This window comes from Neophocaena asiaeorientalis, unplaced genomic scaffold (genome assembly GCF_003031525.2).
Source record: "Neophocaena asiaeorientalis asiaeorientalis breed wild unplaced genomic scaffold, Neophocaena_asiaeorientalis_V1.1 scaffold246, whole genome shotgun sequence".
NCBI lineage: Eukaryota > Metazoa > Chordata > Mammalia > Artiodactyla > Phocoenidae > Neophocaena > Neophocaena asiaeorientalis.
Genome location: NW_020174551.1, coordinates 3,678,200 through 3,701,990, shown reverse-complemented (window position 1 = coordinate 3,701,990; position 23,791 = coordinate 3,678,200). Strand labels below are relative to the sequence as shown.

The 23,791-nt window shown below is 36.3% G+C and overlaps 1 protein-coding gene, 1 long non-coding RNA gene and 1 pseudogene across 2 annotated transcripts in view; 2 read left to right on the top strand and 1 right to left on the bottom strand.

Annotated features, from left to right (window-relative positions):
* Window positions 1-23,791, top strand: part of CATSPERT (catsper channel auxiliary subunit tau) — a 133,092-nt gene that overhangs the window by 96,582 nt on the left and 12,719 nt on the right.
* LOC112407892 (uncharacterized) lies at window positions 2,294-22,476 on the bottom strand. Its single transcript, XR_003004844.1, has 2 exons — window positions 22,446-22,476; window positions 2,294-3,530 (listed from the first exon to the last, which is right to left on the bottom strand). It is a non-coding gene; the product is annotated as an uncharacterized LOC112407892 (long non-coding RNA).
* LOC112407891 (WASH complex subunit 3 pseudogene) lies at window positions 18,687-19,266 on the top strand (annotated as a pseudogene).

Genomic DNA, 23,791 nt, shown 5'->3' with positions numbered 1-23,791 from the left:
ATAGTAGAAATGAATTATTTTCCTTATATAAGATAAATCCAAATGGTAACATTAGATCTCATTTTATTATTATTTATAGCTATCAATAATGCTAAGTTTAAAAATTATATTGATATTTAATTATTTTTTTCTATTCACTTTTTCTGGTCTATATTTATTTCAGAGTTCACATTGTTCCTGTAGCACAGTGAATGAATATTTAAATATCCCTAATGGTGTAGGTAAGTTATTATTTGTATATATGGTTGTAATTTTCAAATATTGAAATATTCAAATATTCAAATATATGTTCTCAAATTGAGAACATAAACTCATGTAAAACAATTACTATCAAGACTTTCCTTCAAAATATAAATTACACTATGATGTTTATGATTACTGGCATGAAAAACCTATGGAATTACAATATTAGTGGGAAATCAAGCAAAGCAAGATCCTAGGTAATATTGATGGCCTTAAGATCCTAGGTAATATTTATTTTACATGCATTATTATATAATATTACTAAGCCATTTAATACATTTATCTGTGTTTACAAACATTCTGGCTATCTATAGATCTATCTAGTGAAGTTTTTCTAATTCAAGGAATTGTTCTGTGATATTGTTATGGAGACACATTTGATATATCAGTAAACCCAAAGATAATCAAGATAACAACTAGTACAGCATGAGCATGGAACAACCAGATCAGACAATGCTGCTGGATCAGAGTTCTGGAAGTCCCCTGCTGTGTCATGTTGGGGTTGAAGGAAATGGGAGATTCCTAAGGGAATCAAGATAGCCAGGGCAATGAATCTAAGATGGATACTTGGATATCTTGAGGCAGCAACTTTTTACAAATTAGTACAGAAATGTTTTAATATTCAATAATTGGGACAGTTATGACTGTGTAGTAACTGAATATCCATCCAGAGGAGACTGTAGTAATCTAATTAAAATGAAGAGAAAATAAGAATAAAACACTTGACAGGGAGGATGAAAAAGCAGGCACGTTTCTTTGTAACATGAAAGCATCCTTGAGTAGTAGAGAGTGTTCTCCAATTAGGAACTTATGGGGAAATAGAAGATGAAAAAATATATTAAAAAAAAAAGACATAACAGGGAAAATATCAGATGAAATTGTAACTGAGAAGTGTATTTTTAGAATAAAGTCCCCAAAAGGGAAATTTGACTTATCTTGAATAGTTGAATGTCATGAAATGAAAATTATTACAAATTAATGTTTTAGCCATATATGTGTTTGTTTTTATCCATATGCATACATATGGATATGTATTTATATATCTGTTCTACACAATAATAACAGTTCTAAGAATATATATTGGGGTACAGGAAGCTATTTTAGAACAAAGGATGTCAGTTCCAGGAATACTTTAAATGTCAGGAAAAATTTAAAGTACACCTAAATTATTATTTATTTTAGAAGAGAAAGTGACCATTTGGAATAACATTCATGAGTAATAAGAGAGTACCAATAATATGATGCCTCCAAAACTTTCATTCTAATATCCTTTGGAGTCTTCTAATCATAAAAGAACTTTTGGAGTAAATCTGCTAGAACAGCAAGCAAGCTCCTTATTTTATTATTTCTGACTATTGCTTGAAAAGGGGAAATAGTGTATCAAATAATAGGAAATATTGTTGAGGGGGTAAACCGGATCTCACCCCTGCCTTGCCACTAATTATCTCTGGACCTTAGGCAACCACTTGTCTTATAAAAGCCTCAATTTTCCCATTTTAAAAATTAAAGAATGGAACTAGATACTAAGAATAAATATTTCAGTACTCCCTTGCAGTTTCCTTATATTGCCTTATAATTTTCATAACTTTGTAGACATTTCACATACATTAATTTATTTAATCTTCATAAATACAACCCTGTTAGGTTGACACTATTATACTAATTTTATAGATGAGGCAACTGAGGCATGGAAAGGCTGAGTAGTTTGACAATTCTGTAAAAGAAGTCTGTGAAACAAGCCAGTGGTCCAATCTCCTCTGAAGAGTAAAGAGCCTTTATAAGCAGTGGCAAATCAAATACAGAATTGGAAAGAACATCTATGGTGTATCTTTTAAAAAGTAAATGCTTAGGGAGGAAAACAGGGCTTATTTTCTTATTGTTCACTCCTATTTGCTCTTGGGCAGGTCATAACTTTTCTGGATTTTTTTCTCATTTTTAAAATGAGAAAGATGGTTTTAAGACTGTTTGGTCTCCTATTTCTCTAGAAGGCTATTTTCCTAAATTTATATCTGAACAGAGCCTTTTAAAAACGATTCAAGATTCCTAAATATATATTTTAAATGATTTTATTATACTTTGCATTACACCCTTCAGTTTATTTATGTAGACCAGTCTTATATAATTAACCTAATTCTTCTATAGATACATTATATAAGATAAACTGCAGTATATTAAAGTTTATTTAGTAAGGTTCAGCGCTCTTGCTAAATTCCTTGAATTATCATTACCTTTAAGCAAATTAGAGGCATATGCCTAGCCCAGTTCCTTTGGAGCTACTTTCATAGATGCCCTCTGACTCCTGATATATATGCACATATTTTTAGCCTAGCACCACAATTCATTGAAGAATATGGTCGTTCCACTCCATACTTTTATAAATTCTTTAAGTTTATTACATAAGAATCCTCTCTAGGGTCATGAATTGAATTAAGGAAATATAGAATTATTCATGAAATGTATCTAGAATGTAGATTGTCTGTCCACACAGCTTTACAGAGTTGGGTATGTATAGCAAATGAATGATGGAAGATTACCCAAATGACTGCTAGAGGATAGGCTAAAATGAGGCTCCAAGGATTAGTAAAAGCAATCTTTTAAACATGCAGTCAAGCATAGCTCTGATAAGGTGCCTAATCTTTTAACAGCTACAGAAACATTCAGAACCACCTAGAGTAAAATGGTGATATTTTTTTTTGTTTTTACTTCATTTTTTGAACTGGCATTGAGCCAGAAAAGTAGAAGTATTCAATACATTGACTATAATCTGACTACAAGACAGTCTTTGATGTACATAAAGTATGGTGCATGATGACATTTAACTTTAATAACTTTATGTATTTTAACAATGCTATTCAAATTAGTAGTCAGAGTTACTAGATGACAGACCCAAGGGTGCAGTGTGTCAGGGGTCAGAATAGAGGGAGTAGTAACGATGGTAACAATAACAGCAAAACTTCCATTCATTTGTGCTTATTATGTCCCAGACACAGTATTAGATGCTTTAGCCCTTTAAATCACACAATCCTATGAGAGAGGATCTTTACCCTTTGACAGATGACAAAACTGAGACAGAGAGAGGCAAGATAACTTGTCCAAATTTAGATAGTTAGTTGTTGCAGAGACTATTTGAGTCTAGGCAGTCTGGCTCCAGAGCCTGTGCCCTTAACTGCTGTGCTACATAGTCATTCGAGACATGTCTGAAGAACATGCTTGTCAAATGCCACAAGTGCTAACTTAATTATATCATTTTTTCATTCTTTTTCAGATGAGTTAATGCAAGATAAGGCCTATGGACAGAAAAATACAAATAGAAAAGGAAAATCAGTAAGTAGATTGATATATCCTTTAAAAACCATTGTTAACATTTTACATTGTTTTGAATTAATTTTTACTGAATATTCTGTCATCAAGAAAGCATATACTTTATTGTGAATTTGTAAATTTTATTTATATTATTTATCATAGTTTATTATAAATTATTATAAAGCAATATAAATATAACATTAACTTCAGCAGGTTATAGTATTTAATTCTTCTGCCTCTCCCAAAATGGCTGTTGTTTAATGGGCAACTCACAATAGCACCAGGGAAGCATAAACTATCTTTGCCCAGCTGTTGTGACATGAACAATTTTACAGAAGCCATTCTCCTCATCCCAATTTTCCATTAATACTTGAAATTAACTGTACTGGATTCCTTTTTTTACACTGTGAGAATTTTCAGTTGTTCAAGATTCAGCTGTCTCAATGCCATGCCAGGCTAATAGCAGTATTGCACAAATGGAACAAGGGTTGTGTGGCTTGGGATGAGGATCGGGCAAGAAAGAAACACTGAGATGAAAGGCGAGAAGAGAAAGGAGAACTTGGTCTACTTCATATTTTGCACTCAGTAGGTATGAACCATGCTCACACAGGGGAGAAGATTCTAAGCCCTTAAAGAATTGTCAGTACTTTTCCTCATAATTTTTAATGACTGACTCCTTAATCCAAGACACTGGAACCCCATGCTAATACTGTTTTGTAGGGAGTAGAATTTGATATAAGAATGTCTTGGACTACACGCAGAAGGGTTTAGTCACTTTAAAGACAGAAATCCCAATTGTCCAGGACATTACTGATTCTAATTCAATCCAGTTGTCCCAATAAGCCATTAAAATGTCCTGGAAATTTTAATGTTTTGCTATTCAAACTACTTTTTCCAGGCTCATTCATCTAAAAATAGCACAAAAATCCCATCTGATTACTGGCCTAAAATTTATTTAGAAAAAGAGTGGCATAAATCTACCAGGCATCATACTGTTATAGAAAGAGTACAAGATTTTGAGTCAGAAGACTTGAATTCTGGCACCAGTCCCTTCACTATTAGCTGGAGGTTAAATGGGAACAAACCTAGTTGAATGAATCTGAGGTGGATTTTCAGTAGATGAAGCAACCCTCACACAATTTTTCACCTTCCATTTTATTCTTCCATTTATTATCGCAGCCCTAGCAGCCATCCATCTTCTATTTTTTTCACGAAACAGGCTCTAATAACCCCACAGGAATCTATCTGACATAGATAAAATTCCGTTTCATCCATATTATACAGTCAAAGATATTTTAGGCACTTTACAACTAATCCTAGCATTACTAATACTAGAATTATTCTCACCCGACCTGCTAGGAGATCCAGACAACAATATTCCAGCAAATCCTCTCAACACACCACCCCATATTAAGCTAGAATGATATTTCCTATTCGCATATGCATCCTACGATCAATTCCCAACAAACTAGGAGGTGTACTAGCCCTAATCGTCTCAATTTTAATTCTAGCATTCATTCCAATATTCCACACATCCAAACAATGAAGTATAACAGTCTGACCTCTTAGCCAGTGCCTATTCTGAGTATTAGTAGCAGATCTACTAACATTAACATGAATTGGAGTACAACCCATAGAACACCACTTCATTATTACCGGACAACTAGCATCCATCTTATACTTCTTTTTAATTCTAGTGCTAATACCAGTAGCTAGCATTATTGAAAGTAATCTCCTAATATGAAGAGTCTTTGTAGTATATTTATTACCCTGGTCTTGTAAACCAGAAAAGGAGAATAATATATCTCCCTAGGACTCCAGGAAAAAGCTCAAGCTCCACCATCAGCACCCAAAGCTGAAACTCTACTTAAACTATTCCCTGATAATTGTTATGGGACATTTCCACAATCTTAAAGTACCATGTCAGTATTAAAATAACATTTTCCCCTCCCATAAATAGCTAATGTATTTCATGCATATGGTATATATCCACGTATATAAGTACATATATATTATATATATAATATATGTGTAATTGTGCATTAATTATCTGCCCCATGCTTATAAGCATGTACATTATATTATTGATATTACATAGAACATAATGGTATTAATAGTACATAGTACATTAAGTCAAATCAATTCCAGTCAACATGCATATCATATCCAATAGATCACAAGCTTAATCAGCAAGCCACGTGAAACCATCAACCCACTTAGCATGTGTCTCTCTTCTAGCTCAGGGCCCATGACTTGTAGGGGTTTCTATTAATGAACTTTATCAGACATCTGGTTTTTACTTTAGGACCATCTCACCTAAAATTGCCCACCCTTACCCCTTAAATAAGACATCTCAGTGGGCTAATGACTAATCAGCCCATGCTCACACATAACTGTGGTTCATGTATTTGGTATTTTTTAATTTTTAAGGGATGCTGTGACTCGGCTATGGCCATCTGAGGACTTAACAAAGTGAAATAAATTGTAACTGGACTTAATTGAATATTATTAACCAGCATTATCAACCATAAGGTGTTATTCAGTCAATGGTTACAGGACATAAGGAAATTACACACACGTACGTGTGCATGTACATGTACATAATTACACGCACATACACGTACACATTTATTAAATAGGTAAACGCCCTGCTTAACAAATCCCCTTACCCCACACTAAGCCCTATGCTCCATATGCCTATAATGCCCTACCAAACCCCCAAAACAAGGTAAGAAACATACAAATACATAGAATTTAATTAATCTATCCAACAAAACACAGACATTTCAATACTCAAGTAAAATAAACCCTAATCATACCAATAAATTACATAGATATATACCACTTACATAGACAGACATCTCCCTAGATTTATCAGCCACTTTTATTAAAATTAAATTTTAAAATCCAACACTAAATCTAATATAAAATACACAAATTAATCATGTACACATTACCACATAATCATGCATACAAACTCAGCCTGTTAATGCAGTTAAGACTTAAAGCAAGGCACTGAAAATACCTAGGTGAGTTTACTAACTCCATAAACACATAGGTTTGGTCCTAGCCTTTCTGTTAGCTTTTAATAAAATTACACATGCAAGCATCCACACCCCAGTTAGAATGCCCTGTAAATCATAAAGATTAAAAGGAGCAGGAATCAAGCACACTACAATAGTAGCTCATAATGCCTTGCTCAACCACACCTGCACAGGAAACAGCAGTGATAAAAATTAAGCCATAAACGCAACTTTGACTAAGTTATATTATCCAAGGTTGGAAAATTTCGTGCCAGCCACCGCAGTCATTTGATAAACCTAAATTCATAGAAAACCTGCATAAAGCATGTGACAGAATAAGTTTTCAAAAAGTTGAATTCTAACTAAGCCATAAAAAGCCATAGCTAAAATAAAAATAAACTACCAGTGACTTTAATATTTCCTGATTACATGACAGCTAAGACTCAAACTGGGATTAGATACCCCACTATGCTTAGCCCTAAACTCAAATAATTACAATGACAAAATTATTCACCAGAGTACTACTAGCAGCAGCTTAAAACTCAAAGAAGTTGGCAGTGTTTCATATCCCTCTAGAGGAACCTGTTCTATAATCAATAAACCTCACCAACCCTTGCTAATTCATCTATATACTACCATCTTCAGCAAACCCTAAAAAGGAACAACAGTAAGCATAATAATTATACATAAAAACATTAGGTCAAGGTGTAACTTATGGAGTGAGTAGAAATGGGCTACATTTTCTATCTCAAGAATATATTTCTTTTTTTTTCCATTTTTTAAAAAAAATCTTTTGGCCACGCTGCACAGCATGTGGGATCTTAGTTCTCTGGCCAGGGATCGAACCCGCAGCCCCTGCATTGGCAGCATAGAGTCTTAACCACTGGGCCACCAGGGAAGTCCCAAGAATATATTTCTTATTACACAAAAGTTTTTATGAAACTAAAAACCAAAGGAGGGGACTTCCCTGGTGGTCCAGTGGGTAAGACTCCATGCTCCCAATGCAGAGGTCCCGGGTTCGATCCCTGGTTGGGGAACTAGATCGCACACGCATGCCGCAACTAAGAAGTCTGCATGCCGCACCTAAGAGCCCGCATGCTGCAACTAAAAGATCCCTCATGCCACAACTAAAGATCCTGCATGCTGCAGTTAAGATCTGGCACAGGCAAAATAAATAAATAAATAAATACTTTTTTTAAAAAAAGGAGGATTTAGTAGTAAATTAAGAATAGAGTGGGGCTTCCCTGGTGGCGCAGTGGTTGAGTCCGCCTGCCGATGCAGGGGACACGGGTTCGTGCCCCGATCCGGGAAGATCCCACATGCCGTGGAGCGGCTGGCCCCGTGAGCCATGGCCGCTCAGCCTGCGCGTCCGGAGCCTGTGCTCCGCAACGGGAGAGGCCATAACAGTGAGAAGCCCTCGTACGGAAAAAAAAAGAATAGAGTGCTTAATTGAATTAGGCTATGAAGCACACACACACCGCCCATCACCTTTCTCAAGTATTAAAATAATCCTCTATAATCTATTAACAAATACTAATCATGTGAGAGGAGACAATTCATAACAAGGTAAGCATACTGGAAAGTGTGCTTGGACAAATCTAAGCATAGCTTAAATAAAGCACCTAGTTTACCACCCAGGAGATTTCATAATTTATGAATACTTTGAACTAACTGTAACCCAAACCTCCCACAATTTAAATTACCACAAGCAAATCAAATAAACCATTAACCTAATAGTTAAAGTATAGGAAATAGAAATTTTAAAATCTTTTGGCGTTATAGAGAAAGTACCGTAAAGGAATGATGAAAGAAGCATTAAAAGTAGTAAAAAGCAAAGCTTACCCCTTTTACCATTTGCATAATGATTTAACTAGTAAACATTTAACAAAAATAACTTAAATACCTTGAAACCAGACAAGCTATTTATGAACAGTTTATTAGAACAAACTCATCTATGTGGCAAAATAATGAGAAGATTTATAAGTAGAGGTGACAAGCCTAATGAGTCTGGTGATAGCTGGTTGTCCAGAAAAAGAATCTTAGTTCAACTTTAAAAATTACCTAAAAAACTATAAATTGTAATGTATTTTTAAATGTTAATCGAAAAAGGTACAGCTTTTTAGAAGTAGGGTACAACCTTATGGAATATTAGTCATAAAAAGAAATGAAATTGAGTTATTTGTAGTGAGGTGAATGGACCTAGAGTCTGTCATACAGAGTGAAGTAAGTCAGAAAGAGAAAAAAAAATAACATATGCTAACACATATATATGGAATCTAAGATGAAAAAAAAGGTCATGAAGAACCTAGGGATAAGACAGGAATAAAGACACAGACCTACTAGGGAATGGACTTGAAGATATGGGGAGGGGGAAGGGTATGCTGTGACAAAGTGAGAGAGTGGCATGGACATATATACACTACCAAACGTAAAATAGATAGCTAGTGGGAAGCAGACGCATAGCACAGGGAGATCAGCTCAGTGCTTTGTGACCACCTAGAGGGGTGAGATAGGGAGGGTGGCAGGGAGGGAGACACACAAGAGGGAAGAGATATGGGAACATATGTATATGTATAACTGATTCACTTTGTTATAAAGCAGAAACTAACACACCATTGTAAAGCAATTATACTCCAATAAAGATGTTAAAAAAAAGAAAAAAAGAATCTGCCTGCCAATGCAGGGGACACAGGTTTGATCCCTGGTCCGGGAAGATCCCACATGCCACGAAGCAGCTAAGCCCGTGCGCCACAACTACTGAAGCCTGTGCACTTAGAGCCCATGCTCTGCAACAAGAGAAGCCACCTCAATGAGAAGCCCGCGCACCGCAACGAAGAGTAGCCCCTGCTCACTGCAGCTAGAGAAAGGCTGCGCATGGCAACGAAGACCCAACACAGCCATAAATAAATAAATAAACAAACCAAAAAAACCCCAAAACAATGTACTGAAAAACTATAAACCAATGTGGAATCCTAAAAAATTTTCAAACAACCCACAGGAAGGTAAGGAAAGAAAATAAGGAATGAGAAATAGAGGAAACAAACAGAGAATAAATAACAAAATGGCAGACTTAAGTCCCAACATGTCATTGATAACTGATATGGAAATTTAGTAAATGATAAATGGTCTAAATACACCATTTAAAAGACACAGTTGAGAGAGAGCAACTAAGATGGCAGAATAGAAGGGCCCGAAGTTCACCTCCTCTCATGAGCACACCAAAGTCACAACAATCTGCAGAATAACCATCGTTGAAGAAGATTGGGGACTTCTCTTGTGGTCCAGTGGTTAAGACTCCACACTCCCAACGCAGGGGACCCAGGTTTGATCCCTGGTCAGGGAACTAGATCCCACATGCCGCAACTAAGAGCCTGCATGCTGCAACTAAAAGATCCTGAATCCCACAATTAAAGATCCCACATGCCTCAGCGCAGAACCTGTATGCTGCAACTAAGACCTGGCACAGCTAATTAATTAATTAATTAAAAGAAAAAATTAAAACCTACCAGAAAAGACCCTCTACAGCTAAAGACATAAAGATGGAACCACAATGAGACTGGTAGGAGAGGCGGACTCTAGATATAATCAAACCCCATACCCTCCAGGTAGGTGACCCACAAACTGGAGATAATTATATTACAGAGGTTCTCCCACAGGAGAGTTCTGAGCCCCATGTTAGGACCCCCAGCCCAGGGGTTTAGCACCAGGGAGAGGAGCTCCCAGAGCATTTGGCTTTGAAGGCCAGTGGGGCTTGATTGCAGGAGTTCCACAGGATTAGGGGGAATAGAGACTGCCCTCTTAAAGGGTGCACACAAAATCTCACATGCACTGAGAACAAGGGCAAAAGCAGTAATATGAGAGGAGCCTGAGCCAGACCTACCTGCTGGTCTTAGAGGTCTTCTGGGGAGGCAGGGAGCAGCTGTGGACCACCATGGGGATATAGACACTGGTGGTCGATATATCAGGGGGCATTCATTTGCATGAGTTCTCCTGGAGACAGACATTTTGGCACCAAGACCTGCCCCAGCCAACAGCCTGCAGGCTCCAGTGCTGTGATGCCTCAGGCTAAACAACAAACACAGCCCCACCCATCAGCAGACAGGCTGCCTAAAGACTTCCTAAACCCAAAACTGCCTCTACATATGCCCTGAGACATGACCCTGCCCACTGGAGGACCAAGACCCAGCCCCACCCACCAGGGAGCAGTCACCAACCCCGCCCAGCAGGAAACCTGCACAAGTCTCTAGACAAGCCTCACCCACCAGGAGGCATACACTAGGAGCAAGAAAACTACAGTCCTGCAGCCTGCAGACGGAGTCCACAAACTCAGGCTGGACACTGCCCGGGGACCAGCTGGCCCCTGGCCTTTGGGTGACGAGAGAGGAGTTCACTGCTGGAACACATAGGACATCCCCTACAGAGGGCCACTTCTCCAAGGTTGAGAAACATAACCAACCTACCACATACATAAAAGTACAAATAGCAATTTACACAAAGGAATATATTTCAGACGAAGGAACAAGATAAAACCCCGGAATAAGAACTAAGTGACATGGAGATAGGCAATCTAACCAAAATAGAGTTCAGAGTAATGATCGTAAAGATGATTAAAGAACTTGGGAGGAGAATGGATGCACAGAGCAAGAAATTAGAAGTTTTTAACAAAGAATTAGAAAATATAAAGAACAACCAAACAGAGTTGAAGAATACAATAACTGAAAGGAAAATACACTAAAATTAATCAATAGTACACTAAATGAGGCAGAAGAACAGATCAGTGAGCTGGAAGACAGAGTAGTGGAAATCACTGCTGCCAAACAGAAGAAAGAAAAAAGAATAAAAAGAAATGAGGACAGTTTAAGACAACAGTTCTGGGACAACATCAAGCACACTAATATCTGCATTAGAGGGTTCCCAGAAGGAGAAGAGAGAGAAAAAGGGCCTGAGAAAATATTTGAAGAGGTATTACCTGAAAACTTCTCTAACCTGAGGAAGGAAACAGTCACCCAAATCCAGGAAGTGGGTAAGAGTTCCATACAGGATAAACCCAAGAAGGAACACACCAAGACACTATTAATCAAACTGACAAAAAATAAAGACAAAGGTAAAATATTAAAAGCAACAAGGGAAAAGCAACAAATAATATACAAGGGAATCCCCATATGGTTATCAGCTGATTTGTCAGCAGAAACTGCAGCAGAAATTGCAGGCCAGAAGGGAGTGGCACAATGTATTTAAAGTGATGAAAGGGAAGAACGTACAACCAAGAATACTCTAACCAGCAAGGCTCTCGTTCAGATTTGACAGAGGAGTTTAAAGCTTTACACACAAGCAAAAGCTAAGAGAATTCGGCACCACCAAACCAGCTTTACAACAAATGCTAAAGGAAATTCTCTAGGCAGAAAATAAAAGGACACAACTCGAAACAAGAAAATTACAAATGGGAAAGCTCACTGGTAAAGGCAAACATGCAATAAAGGTAGGAAATGATCCATACACAAATATGCTATCAAAACCAGCAATCATGAGAAGAGGAGAGTACAAGTGTAGGATATTGGAAATGCATTTGAAATTAAGAGGCCAGCAACTTAAAACAATCTTGGATATATACAGACTGTTATATCAAAACCTTATGGTAATTGCAAACCAAAAATCTACAATAGATACACACACACAAAAGAAATAGCAATCCAAACACAACTCTAAAGATAGTCATCAAATGACAAGAAAAGAGAACAGAAGAGGAAGGGAAGAAAAAAGACCTACAAAAACAAATCCTAAACAATTAACAAAATGGCAATAAGAATATACATATCAATAATTACCTTAAATGTAAATGGATTAAATGCTCCAACCAAAATATATAGACTGGCTGAATGGATACAAAAATAAGACCCATATATATGCTGTCTACAAGAGACCCACTTATGTGGTAGATATATACAATGGAATATTACTCAGCCATTAAAAAAAGAATGAAATAATGCCATTTGCAGCAACATGGATGGACCTAGAGATTATCATACTACGTAAATCAGAGAAAGAGAACTATCATATGATATCACTTATATGTGGAATCTAAAAAGATGATACAAATGAACTTATTTACAAAACAGAAACAGACTCACAGATATAGAAAACAAATTTATGGTTACCATAGTGGAAAGCTGGGGGAGGGATAAATTAGGAGGTTGGGATTAACATATACACACTACTATATATAAAGTAGATAATCAAAAAGGACTACTGTACAGCACAGGGAACTCTACTCAATTTTTTTTTTTTTTTTTGCGGTACGCGGGCCCCTCACTGTTGTGGCCTCTCCTGTTGTGGAGCACAGGCTCCGGACGTGCAGGCTCAGCGGCCATGGTTCACAGGCCCGGCCGCTCCGCGGCATGTGGATCTTCCTCGACCAGGGCACGAACCCATGTCCCCTGCATTGGCAGGTGGACTCTCAACCACTGCACCACCAGGGAAGCCCTCAATATTCTTTAATAAGCTATATGGGAAAAGAATCTGAAAAAGAATGGATATATGTATAACTAAATCACTTTGCTATACACCTGAAATTAACACAACATTGTAAATCAACTACACCCCCATTAAAAAATAAAAATTAAATTAAAAAAATAGGGAATTCCCTGGCAGTCCGGTGGTTAGGACTCACTGCTGTCACTGCCAGGGCCCCAGGTTCAGTCCCAAAGTTAGTAGAAGGAAAGAAATCATAAAGATCAGAGCATAAATAACTGAAATAGAGATGAAGAAAACAACAGAAAAGATCAATGAAACTAAAAGCTGGTTCTTTGAAAAGATAAACAAAATTGATAAACCTTTAGCCAGACTCATCAAGAAACAAAGGGAGAGGGCTCAAATCAATAAAATTAGAAATGAAAAAGGAGAAGTTAGAGGATCATAAGAGACTACTATAAGCACCTAAATGCCAATAAAATGGACAACCTGAAAGAAATGGACAAATTCTTAGAAACATACAGTCTCGCAAGACTGAATCGGGAAGAAAGAGAAAATTTGGACAGACCAATCACAAGTACTGAAATTGAAACTGTGATTTAAAAACTCCCCAAAAGGGACTTCCTTGGTGGCGCAGTGGTTGAGAGTCCACCTGCTGATGCAGGGGACACGGGTTTGTGCCCCGGTCTGGGAAGATCCCACGTGCCGCGGAGCGGCTGGGCCCGTGAGCCATGGCCGCTGAGCCTGCGTGTCCGGAGTCTGTGCTCCACAACGGGAGAGGCCACAACAGTGAGAGGCCCGCGTATGGCAAAACAAAAAAACAAAAAAAAAAAACCTTAAAAACTCCCCAAAAACAAAAGTCCAGAAGCAGATGGCTTCACAGGCGAATTCTATCAAACATTTAGAGAAGAGTTAATACCTATCCTTCTCAAACTATTCCCAAAAAATTGCAGAGGAAGGAATACTTCTGAACTCATTTTATGAGGCCGCCATCATCCTGATACCAAAACCAGACAAAGATATTAAAAAAAAATTACAGGCCAATACTACTGATGAACATAGATGCAAAAATCCTCAACAAAATACAAGCAAACCAAATCCAACAATACATTAAAAGAATCATGCGCCATGATCAAGTGGGATTTATCCCAGGGATGCAAGGATTTTTCAATATCTACAAATCAATCAGTGTGATACACCACATCAACAAATTGAAGGAAAAGTCCGTATGATCATCTCAATAGATGCAGAAAAAGCTTTTGACAAATTTCAACACCCATTTATGATAAAAACTCTCCAGAAAGTGGGCATAGAGGGAACATACCTCAACATAATAAAGGCCATGTGTGACAGATCCACAGCCAACATCGTTCTTAACAGTGAAAAGTTGAAAGCATTTCCTCTAAGATTAGGAACAAGACAAGGATGTCTACTCTTGCCAGTTTTATTCAACATAGCTTTGAAAGTCCTAGTCACAGGAATCAGAGAAGAAAAAGAAATAAAAAGAATCCAAATTGGAAAAGAAGAAGTAAAACTGTCACTGTTTCCAGGTGACATGATACTATACATAGAAAATCCTAAAGATGCTACCAGAAAACTACTAGAGCTCATCAATGAATATGGTAAAGTTGCTGGATACAAAATTAATATACAGAAATCTGTTGCATTTCTATACACTAACAATGAAAGATCAGAAAAAGATATTAAGGAAACAATCCCATTTACCATCACATCAAAACGAATAACATGCCTAGGAATAAACCTCCCTAAGGAGGTAAAAGATCTGTCTCTGAAAACTATAAGACACTGATGAAAGAAATTGAAGACAGAAAGATATACCATGTTCTTGGATTGGAAGAATCAATATTGTTAAAATGACCATACTACTTAAGGCAATCTGAAGATTCAACGCAATCCCCATCAAACTACCAATGGCATTTTTCACACAGGTAGAACAAAAAGTTTTTAAATTTGTATGGAAACATAAAAGATCCCAAATAGCTGAAACAATCTTGAGAAAGATGACTGGAACTGGAGGAATCATGCTCCCTGACTTCAGACTCTACTACAAAGCTACAGCAATCAAAACAGTATGGTAATGGCACAAAAACAGACATAGATGAATGGAACAGGATAGAAAGCCCAGAAATAAACCCACACACTTATGGTCAATTACTCTATGACAAAGAAAGCAAGGATATACAATAAAGAAAATACAGTCTCCTCAATAAGTGGTGCTGGGAAAACTGGACAGCTACATGTAAAGAATGAAATTAGAACATTCTCTAACACCAAACACAAAAATAAACTCAAAATGGATTAAAGACTTAAATGTAAGACCAGATACTATAAAACACCTAGGGGAAAACGTAGGTGGAACACTCTTTGACATAAATTGCAGCAATATGTTTTTGGATCCTTCTCTCAGAGTAATGGAAATAAAGACAAAAAATAAACAAATGGGACCTAATTAAACTTATAAGCATTTGCCCAGCAAAGGAAACCATAAACAAGACAAAAAGACAATCTATGGACAGGGAGAAAATATTTGCAAATGCCATGACCAAAAAGGGATTAATCTCCAAAATATACAAACAGCTCATTCAGCTCAATAACAAAAAAACAAACAACCCAATCAAAAAATGAGCAGAAGACCTGAATAGACATTTATCCAAAGAAGACATACTGATGGCCAAGAGGCACATGAAAAGATGCTCAGCATCACTAATTATTAGAGAAATGCAAATCAAAACTACAATGAGGTATCACTTTTCACCAGTCAGAATGACCATCATTAAAAAGTCTGTGAATAATAAATGCTGGAGAGGGTGTGGAGAAAAATGAACCCTGCTACATTGTTGGTGGGAATGTAAATCGATACAGCTACTATGGAGAATAGTATGGAGGTTACTTAAAAAACTAAAAATAGAGCTACCATACGATCTAGCAATTCCACTCCTGGGCATATATCGAGAGAAAACTCTAATTTGAAAAGATACATGCACCGCAGTGTTCATAGTAGCACTATTTACAATAGCCAAGACATGGAAGCAACCTATATGTCTATCAACAGATGAATGGATAAAGAAGATGTGGTAGGTAGATAGAGATATAAAATGGAATATTACTCAGCCATTGAAAAGGATGAAATAATGCCATTTGCAGCCACATGGTTGGACCTAGAGATTATCATACTAACTGAAGTAAGTCAGAGAGAGAAAGACAAATATCATATGATATCACTTATATGTGGAATCTAAAAAATGATACAAAGGATCTTATTTACAAAACAGAAATAAACTCACAGACATAGAAAACAAACTTATGGTTACCAAAGGGGATAGTGTTGGGTGGGAGTGAGATAAGTTTGGAATTTGGGATTAACATATACATACTACTATATATAAAATAGGTAAACAGCAAAATCTACTGTATCGCACAGGGAACTATACTCAATATCTTGTAATAACCTACAATGGAAAAGAATCTGAAAAATTATATATATATATATATGTATGTATGTATGTATAACTGAATCACTTTTTGTACACTTAAAACTAACACAACATTGTAAATTAACTATACTTCAATTAAAAAAAAAAAGACAGGGCCTTCCCTGGTGGTCCAGTGGTTGAGAATCCTCCTTCCAATGCAGAAGACACGAGTTCGACCCCTGTCGGGGAACTAAGATCCCACATGCTATGGGACAGCTAAGCCTGCACACCACAACTAGAGAGCTCGCATGCTGCAATTACAGAGCCCACGCGCTCTGGAGCCCATGTGCCATAACTAGAGAGAAGCCCGCACACCACAGCTAGAGAAAAGCACACACCACAACTAGAGAGAAGGCCACACACCACAACGAAAGATCCCGCATGCCACAGCTAAGACCCAACACAGCCAAAAAAAAAAAAAAAAAATTGGCGGCCATCTGTATATTCACCCATGGGTGTCTGTATACACACACACACACACACACACACACACACACACACACACACGACCATTGGACAATGTGGGGATTAAGGATAAAAACATAATCTAACTATATGTTGTCCACAAGAAATTAACTTCAAATATCAGTGCAATGACATATGTAAACTAAAAGCAAAAGAATGGGAAAAGATGTGACTTCAAAATTTAATCATTTAAAAAAAAATATATATATATATATAAATTATTAAATGCAACAAGGGCTATATTAATATCAAATAAAGTAAATAGACTTACTTGCAAAGAAAATTACTAGAGATACAGAGGAATGTTATATAATAATACAAGTGTCACTCCACCAGGAAGACATGACAATACTAAAGTAACAAAGCATGACATTACATGATAGAGCTGAAAGAGGTAATAAAATCCACCCTTATATTTGGGGATGTCAACACCTCACTCTCAGTAAATATAGAACTACTAGACAGAAAATCAGCAAGAATATAGAACACCTTAACAACATAATAAACCAACAGGATCTAACTGACCCTCTATCCAACAATAGCAGAGTACACAGTGTTTTCAAGTGCCCATGGAACATTCACTAAGATAGTGAATAAACAATAAACCACACAATAAACCAACAGGATCTAACTGACCCTCTATCCAACAATAGCAGAGTACACAGTGTTTTCAAGTGCCCATGGAACATTCACTAAGATAGGCCACATCCTGGACCATAAAACCAAGTTCAACACATTTAAAATAATTAAAATTATATGAAGTGGTGCTGTCTGACCATAATGGAATATAGGGAGTTCAAGGGATTTGGGGGCTGATCAAGGAAAACCATTTGACCAGGAGGTGGCAGTAGCACACACAGCTTTATTTGAGTGACACTTCGACAGGTTTGCATGTGGGGGAAGTTTCTCACAGCATGAGACCATCTAGAGGCTACCGCACAGAGGCCAATACTCAGAGGGAGAGAAGGACAAGGACATTCCTAGAGGAGAGGGATATCAGAGAGAGGGTTACATCTCTAGGTGATTTCACTCAGCAGCCTGGAAGGGAGTCTCTGGGTCAGGAACCCCAAAGGGCAGCAGAGTCTTGGGGTCTTTATAACCCCAGGGTTTATTTTACCTATAGCCAGTATATGCTGGGCACAGTTTCTTGAGTATATAAAGCAGGCAAGCTCTAAATAGTTAAAAAATCTGCTTATTTGGTTGTGTTTAAAATAATTGGATGTGTACAAATTTTAGTCTGGTGCTGGCAGACTTTTGAGCTAATGGGTCTCAGCCTGCTGTGAATAAGTAAACAACCTGGGGTGGGTGGGGTGGCAATACACAGAGGCCATCTTTGTCTTGCATACAGAACACAGAATCAAATGAGAAATCAATAACAGAAAGACAACAGGAAAATCTCCAAACACTTGGAAATTTTAAAACACACTTCTAAATAATCCCTGGGTCAAAGAGGAGATCTCGAATGGAATAAAAAATACATAGAATAAAAATGAACATATAACATATCAAAATTGATAAGACAGTTAAAACAGCAGCACTGAGAGAAATGTATAGCACTAAATGCATACATTGGAAGAGGAAAACTTTCAAATTAATAAGCTAAGCTCCCACACCTCAAGAGCTTAGAAAAAGAAGGAGCAAAATAAATCCAAAAAGATGAATGAAGGAAATAATAAAGAACAGAGAGGAGATGGATGAGGATGGGCTTCCTCTCATGGGGTCAGGCATAGACCTGACTAAGGTGCCAGCTGTTCAACAGAACAGAACGGTGGCATTTCTAAACCAATTTGTGCTACACAGTGTACAGTTTCTCAACCGATTTTCTACAGTTTGTGAGGAGAAACTGGCAGACCTTTCTCTTTGTATCCAGCAAATTGAAACAACTCTCAATATTTTAGATGCAAACTTGTCATCTATCCCAGGGCTAGATGATGTCACGTTTGAAGTATCTCCTGTAAGTGTCACTAGGATCACAAATGAAACACATTCTGAAACCACTTCAGAGCAATCACAGCAGAACAGTTTACAAGACTTTGGACCACAGGAAAGTGAAGTAACACCAGAAAATATCTTAACTGTAGCCAAGGATCTAAGATATGCCAGATATCTCAAAATGGGTGGGTATTCCAGTGATGGCAGTAAGAAACAAAATGATATCGGAAGGACTAGACCCAGATCTTCTAGAGAGGCCAGATGCTCCAGTGCCTGATGGTGAAGGTGAAAAAACTATAGGAGAAAGTTCAGACAGCAAATCTTCTTTTAGTGACTAAGCTTAATTTTTATAACAATTACATATACATGTGTTGGTACACATTTACATTCTATAAGAAAGAGAGCCTGAACTTTAACTCAGTCATAAAAACACCACATGGCTACATATCCACCACCAAGCTTCCTCTATGTTAAAAAATAAATAAATAAAGCATTTATAATAAAAAAACCAGAAATCAGTGAAACTGAAAATTTTAAAAAAATAGAGAAAAATCAATGAAACAAAGAAAGCTGTTCTTCAAAATAATCCATAAAATTGATAAACCTCTAACAAGACTGACAAAGGTAAAAAGAGAGAAGATGCAAATCACCAAAATCAGGAATGAAACCTGATATACCACTACATACATATATGCAACCATTAAAAAGATAACAAGGAAATACTACAAAAAATTTTATGCTCATAACTTAGAAGAAATGAACCAAGTCCAGAAAACCACATACTAAATCAAGATGAATTAAACTGAATAGTCCTGTAGCCATTAAAGAAATTGAATTGGTAATTTAAAAGTTCCTGGAAAAGAAATGTCCAGGCCCAGATGGTTTCACAGGAGAATTTTACTAACATTAAAAAAAAAAACCAAAACACTAATTTTACACAACCTATTCTGAGAGAGAAGAGGAAGGAACACTTTCCAACTCATTTTATGAAGCTGGTATTACTCTGATACCAAAACAAGATAAAGACATTACCAAAAAAAGAAAACTACAGACTAATATCTCTCATGAACTTAGATGCATAAATCTTCAACCAAATATTAGCACACCAATACTGTAATGTATAAAAAGAACTATATACAATGACAAATGGTAAGTATTTCAGGTGTGCAAAGCTGGTTCAGCATTTGAAAATCAGTCCATGTAACCTATGATATCAACAGAATAAAGGAGAAAAATCATATGATCATATCAATTGATACAAAAATGTTCTTCACAAAATTCAACACCCAATCATGATATAAAACTCTCGACAAGGTAGTATTAGAGGGTAAATTCCTCAACTAGATAAAGAGCATCTACAAGACCTCCATATTACATTTTACTTAATGGTGAAAGACTGAAGGTTTTCCTTCCAGGATCAGGAACAAGGCAAGTATGTCTGCTCTTATTATTCTTTTTCAATATAATACTGCAAGTTTTAGCCATCGTAATAGAGCAGGAAAGGGGAATAAAAGTCACACAGATCGGAAAAGAAGAAATCAAACTGTCTCTATTTTCAGATGAAAAAGTTATCTATGTAAAATAGCAAGGAGTCTACAAAAAAACCTACAAGAACTAGTAAGTGAGTTGAGCGGTTTAAAGGATAAAAATTCCAAATGCAAAAATCAACAGCATTTTAACACTCGGCCATAAAAAAGAATGAAATAATGCCATTTGCAGCAACATGGATGGACCTAGGGATTATCATACTAAGTGAAGTAATGCAGGCTGAGAAGGACAAATATCATATGATATTGCTTATATGTGGAATCTAAAAAAAATGATACAAATGAACTTATTTACAAAACAGAAATAGATCCACAGACGTAGAAAACAAATTTACAGTTACCAAAGGGGAAGGTGGAGGGAGGGATAAATTAGGCATTTGGGATTAACATATACACAGTACTATACATAAAATACATAAGCAACAAGGTTCTACCATATAGCACAGGGAACTATACTCAATATTTTATAATAACCTATAAGGGAAAAGAATCTAAAAAAGAATACACACACACACACACACACACACACACACAAATGAATCACTTTGCTATACACCTGAAACTAACACAACATTGTAAATCAACTATACTTCAATTTTTAAAAATCAGCAGCATTTCTACATACTAACATGAACATGTGGAAACAAAAATTTTAAGCACAATAACATTTATAGTAACTCCAAAGAAAACTAAATACTTTTAAATCTAACAAAGCATGTACAGGATCTAGATGATAAAAATCACAAAATGTTGACGGAGGAAGTCAAGGACCTAAATAAATACACATACCATATCATGAATTGGAAAACAACATAGTAAAGATGTCAGTTCTCCCCAGACTGACCTATAGATTTAATGTAATTTCTATCTAAATACCAGCTCTTTGTAAATATAGACCAGATCATTCTAAAATGTGTATAGAAAGGCACAGCTCCTAGAATAGCTAAAATCATCTTTAAAAAGAAGAAAATGGGAGGAATCACTTTACCTAATTAAGGTCTACTAGCTACAGTAATCAAGCTACAGTAATCAAGAGTCAAGATAGTGTGGTATTAGAGGAGAGAGAGACACAAAGATCAATGGAACAGAATAGACATCCCTGAAATAGACCCACAAAAGTATGCCCAACTGATTTTTGACAATGATGCAAAAGCAATTTAATGGAGGAATGATAGCCTTTTCAAGAAGTAGTGCTGGAGCTATTGCACATCCATGGGCAAACAAAACCAAACCTTGACCTAAGTCTCTTACCTAAAATAAAAAACAGTAATAAACTTAAGTGCTGGTGAAATGTAGAGAAATTGCTGATGGGAATTTTTAATTTTATAACCACTCCTGAAAACAGTTTGGTAGTTTCTCAAAAAACTAAATATGCAACTGCCATGTAACCCAACAATTATACTCTTGGGCATTTATCCCAGAAAGATTAAGTCTTATGATCACACACACAAAAACACCGTGAACACAAATATTTATAGCAGCCTTATTCATAGTAGCCAAAAAGTGGAAACAACACAAATGTTCTTTAATTGGTGAACAGCTAAATAAACTGTACTACCTCCATGCCATGGAATAATACTCAACGATACAAAGGACCTTTGATACATACAATAACCTGGATGAATTTCCAGAGAATTATGCTGAGTGAAAAAAAGCCAATCCCCAAATATTATTTGCTATATGACTTCATTTATATGAAATTCTTGAAATTACAAAATTATAAATGTAGAACAAGTTAGTGGTTGCCAGGCATTAAGTAGGAGGTGGATACAGGAAAGAAATGGGTGTGACTCTAAAAGGACATTAGGGATCTTTGTGGAAATGTCTGCATCTTAATTGTACGATGTCAATATCCTGGTTGTGATATTGATATTACATCGTTTTGCAAGATGTTACTGTTGAGGGAAACTGGATAAAAGGTACATGGTCAAGAGTTTAATTTTTTTTAAATAAAGAAAAAGAAAACTTACCTTAAATATTTTTCTTAAGGGTGGTAGACCTGTATATGACAGATAAAACTAAATTAAGTTGAACAAGATAAATTCAGTGGGTAACCCATAAAACATAGGTTACATAAAATCAACAGACTTAGAAAGATGAAAGAATCTATCACCTAGGGCAACAGGCTTATAAATTGAAGACATATCAGAGTTCTAGAACAAATTCCTAAAAGTCTAAGCTAATTGCTTCATAAGTCACAAAATCTTCAGAATCTATGGTAAAATAAACTTTGAAGTTAAAAGAAGAGTTTTTTATGAACCAAGGTAGTGTGTTAAAGAAATGCAGTATTTTGAGACAAACTTCTGGAGTGCTAATCTGAATTGGAAAGGACTAACGTCTCTTTCAACTCATAGCTGATTCAGGTGACAGTCTTTCAATAGTTCCTTCACATTTTTAGAGCCCCTTCATAAATTAAGATTTTCAAGATACAGCTTAATAAGTTTCTATTTAAACCCTGACAATGACAGGATGCTAAATCATTTCCCCAAAGGTCAGGGTGGAAGAAAGGTAGGGGGGATGGGGAATTTAATTTTATCTACCAATGAAAAGCAGTGTTTGTTGATGGTAAGAGAATTAGGAATAGGAAACTAGAATATAGGAAAAAGAGCTTGGATTTTACCGTAAGAAATATCTAGGTTCAAATCCAGATTCTTCCACTACCATGGTCACATAACTTTGGGCAACTTACATCTGACTTTCAGTTTTCTCATCACAAAATGAGTATACTATCATCTGTTTCAAAGAATTTTAAAGGGTTTGGAACATAATAGTCACTTGCTAAATGGTAAGTATTATCTTTATTCACCTATACAAGTATATAATAGGATAAATATGAGAAGCAGAATTGTTGGATCAAAGTATATGAGCATATTTACTTTTGATAGATACTACCAGATTATCTTTTAAACCAGATTTACTTATTTGCATTTGCACCCAAAATGTAGGAAAATATCCATTATCTCACAGCCTGGTCATTTTTGTTTTTGTTAATTTGATGCACAAAAGTGATATTCTATTGATTTGCATTTTCCTGAGAATTAATGAGTGAACAGTTTTCATGTGTTTATTATCCATTTGTATTTCTGTTATTTGACTGTTTATAATCTCTACTCATATTTACAAATTGGGTTGTGTGTTTATTTATGTGTGAAAATGCTTTACGTATTTTGAATAAAAATGCTTTGTTGGGGCTTCCCTGGTGGCGCAGTGGTTGAGAGTCCGCCTGCCGATGCAGGGGACACGGCTTCGTGTCCGGGTCTGGGAGGATCCCACATTCCCCAAAAAAAAAAAAAAAAAAAAAAAAATGCTTTGTTAT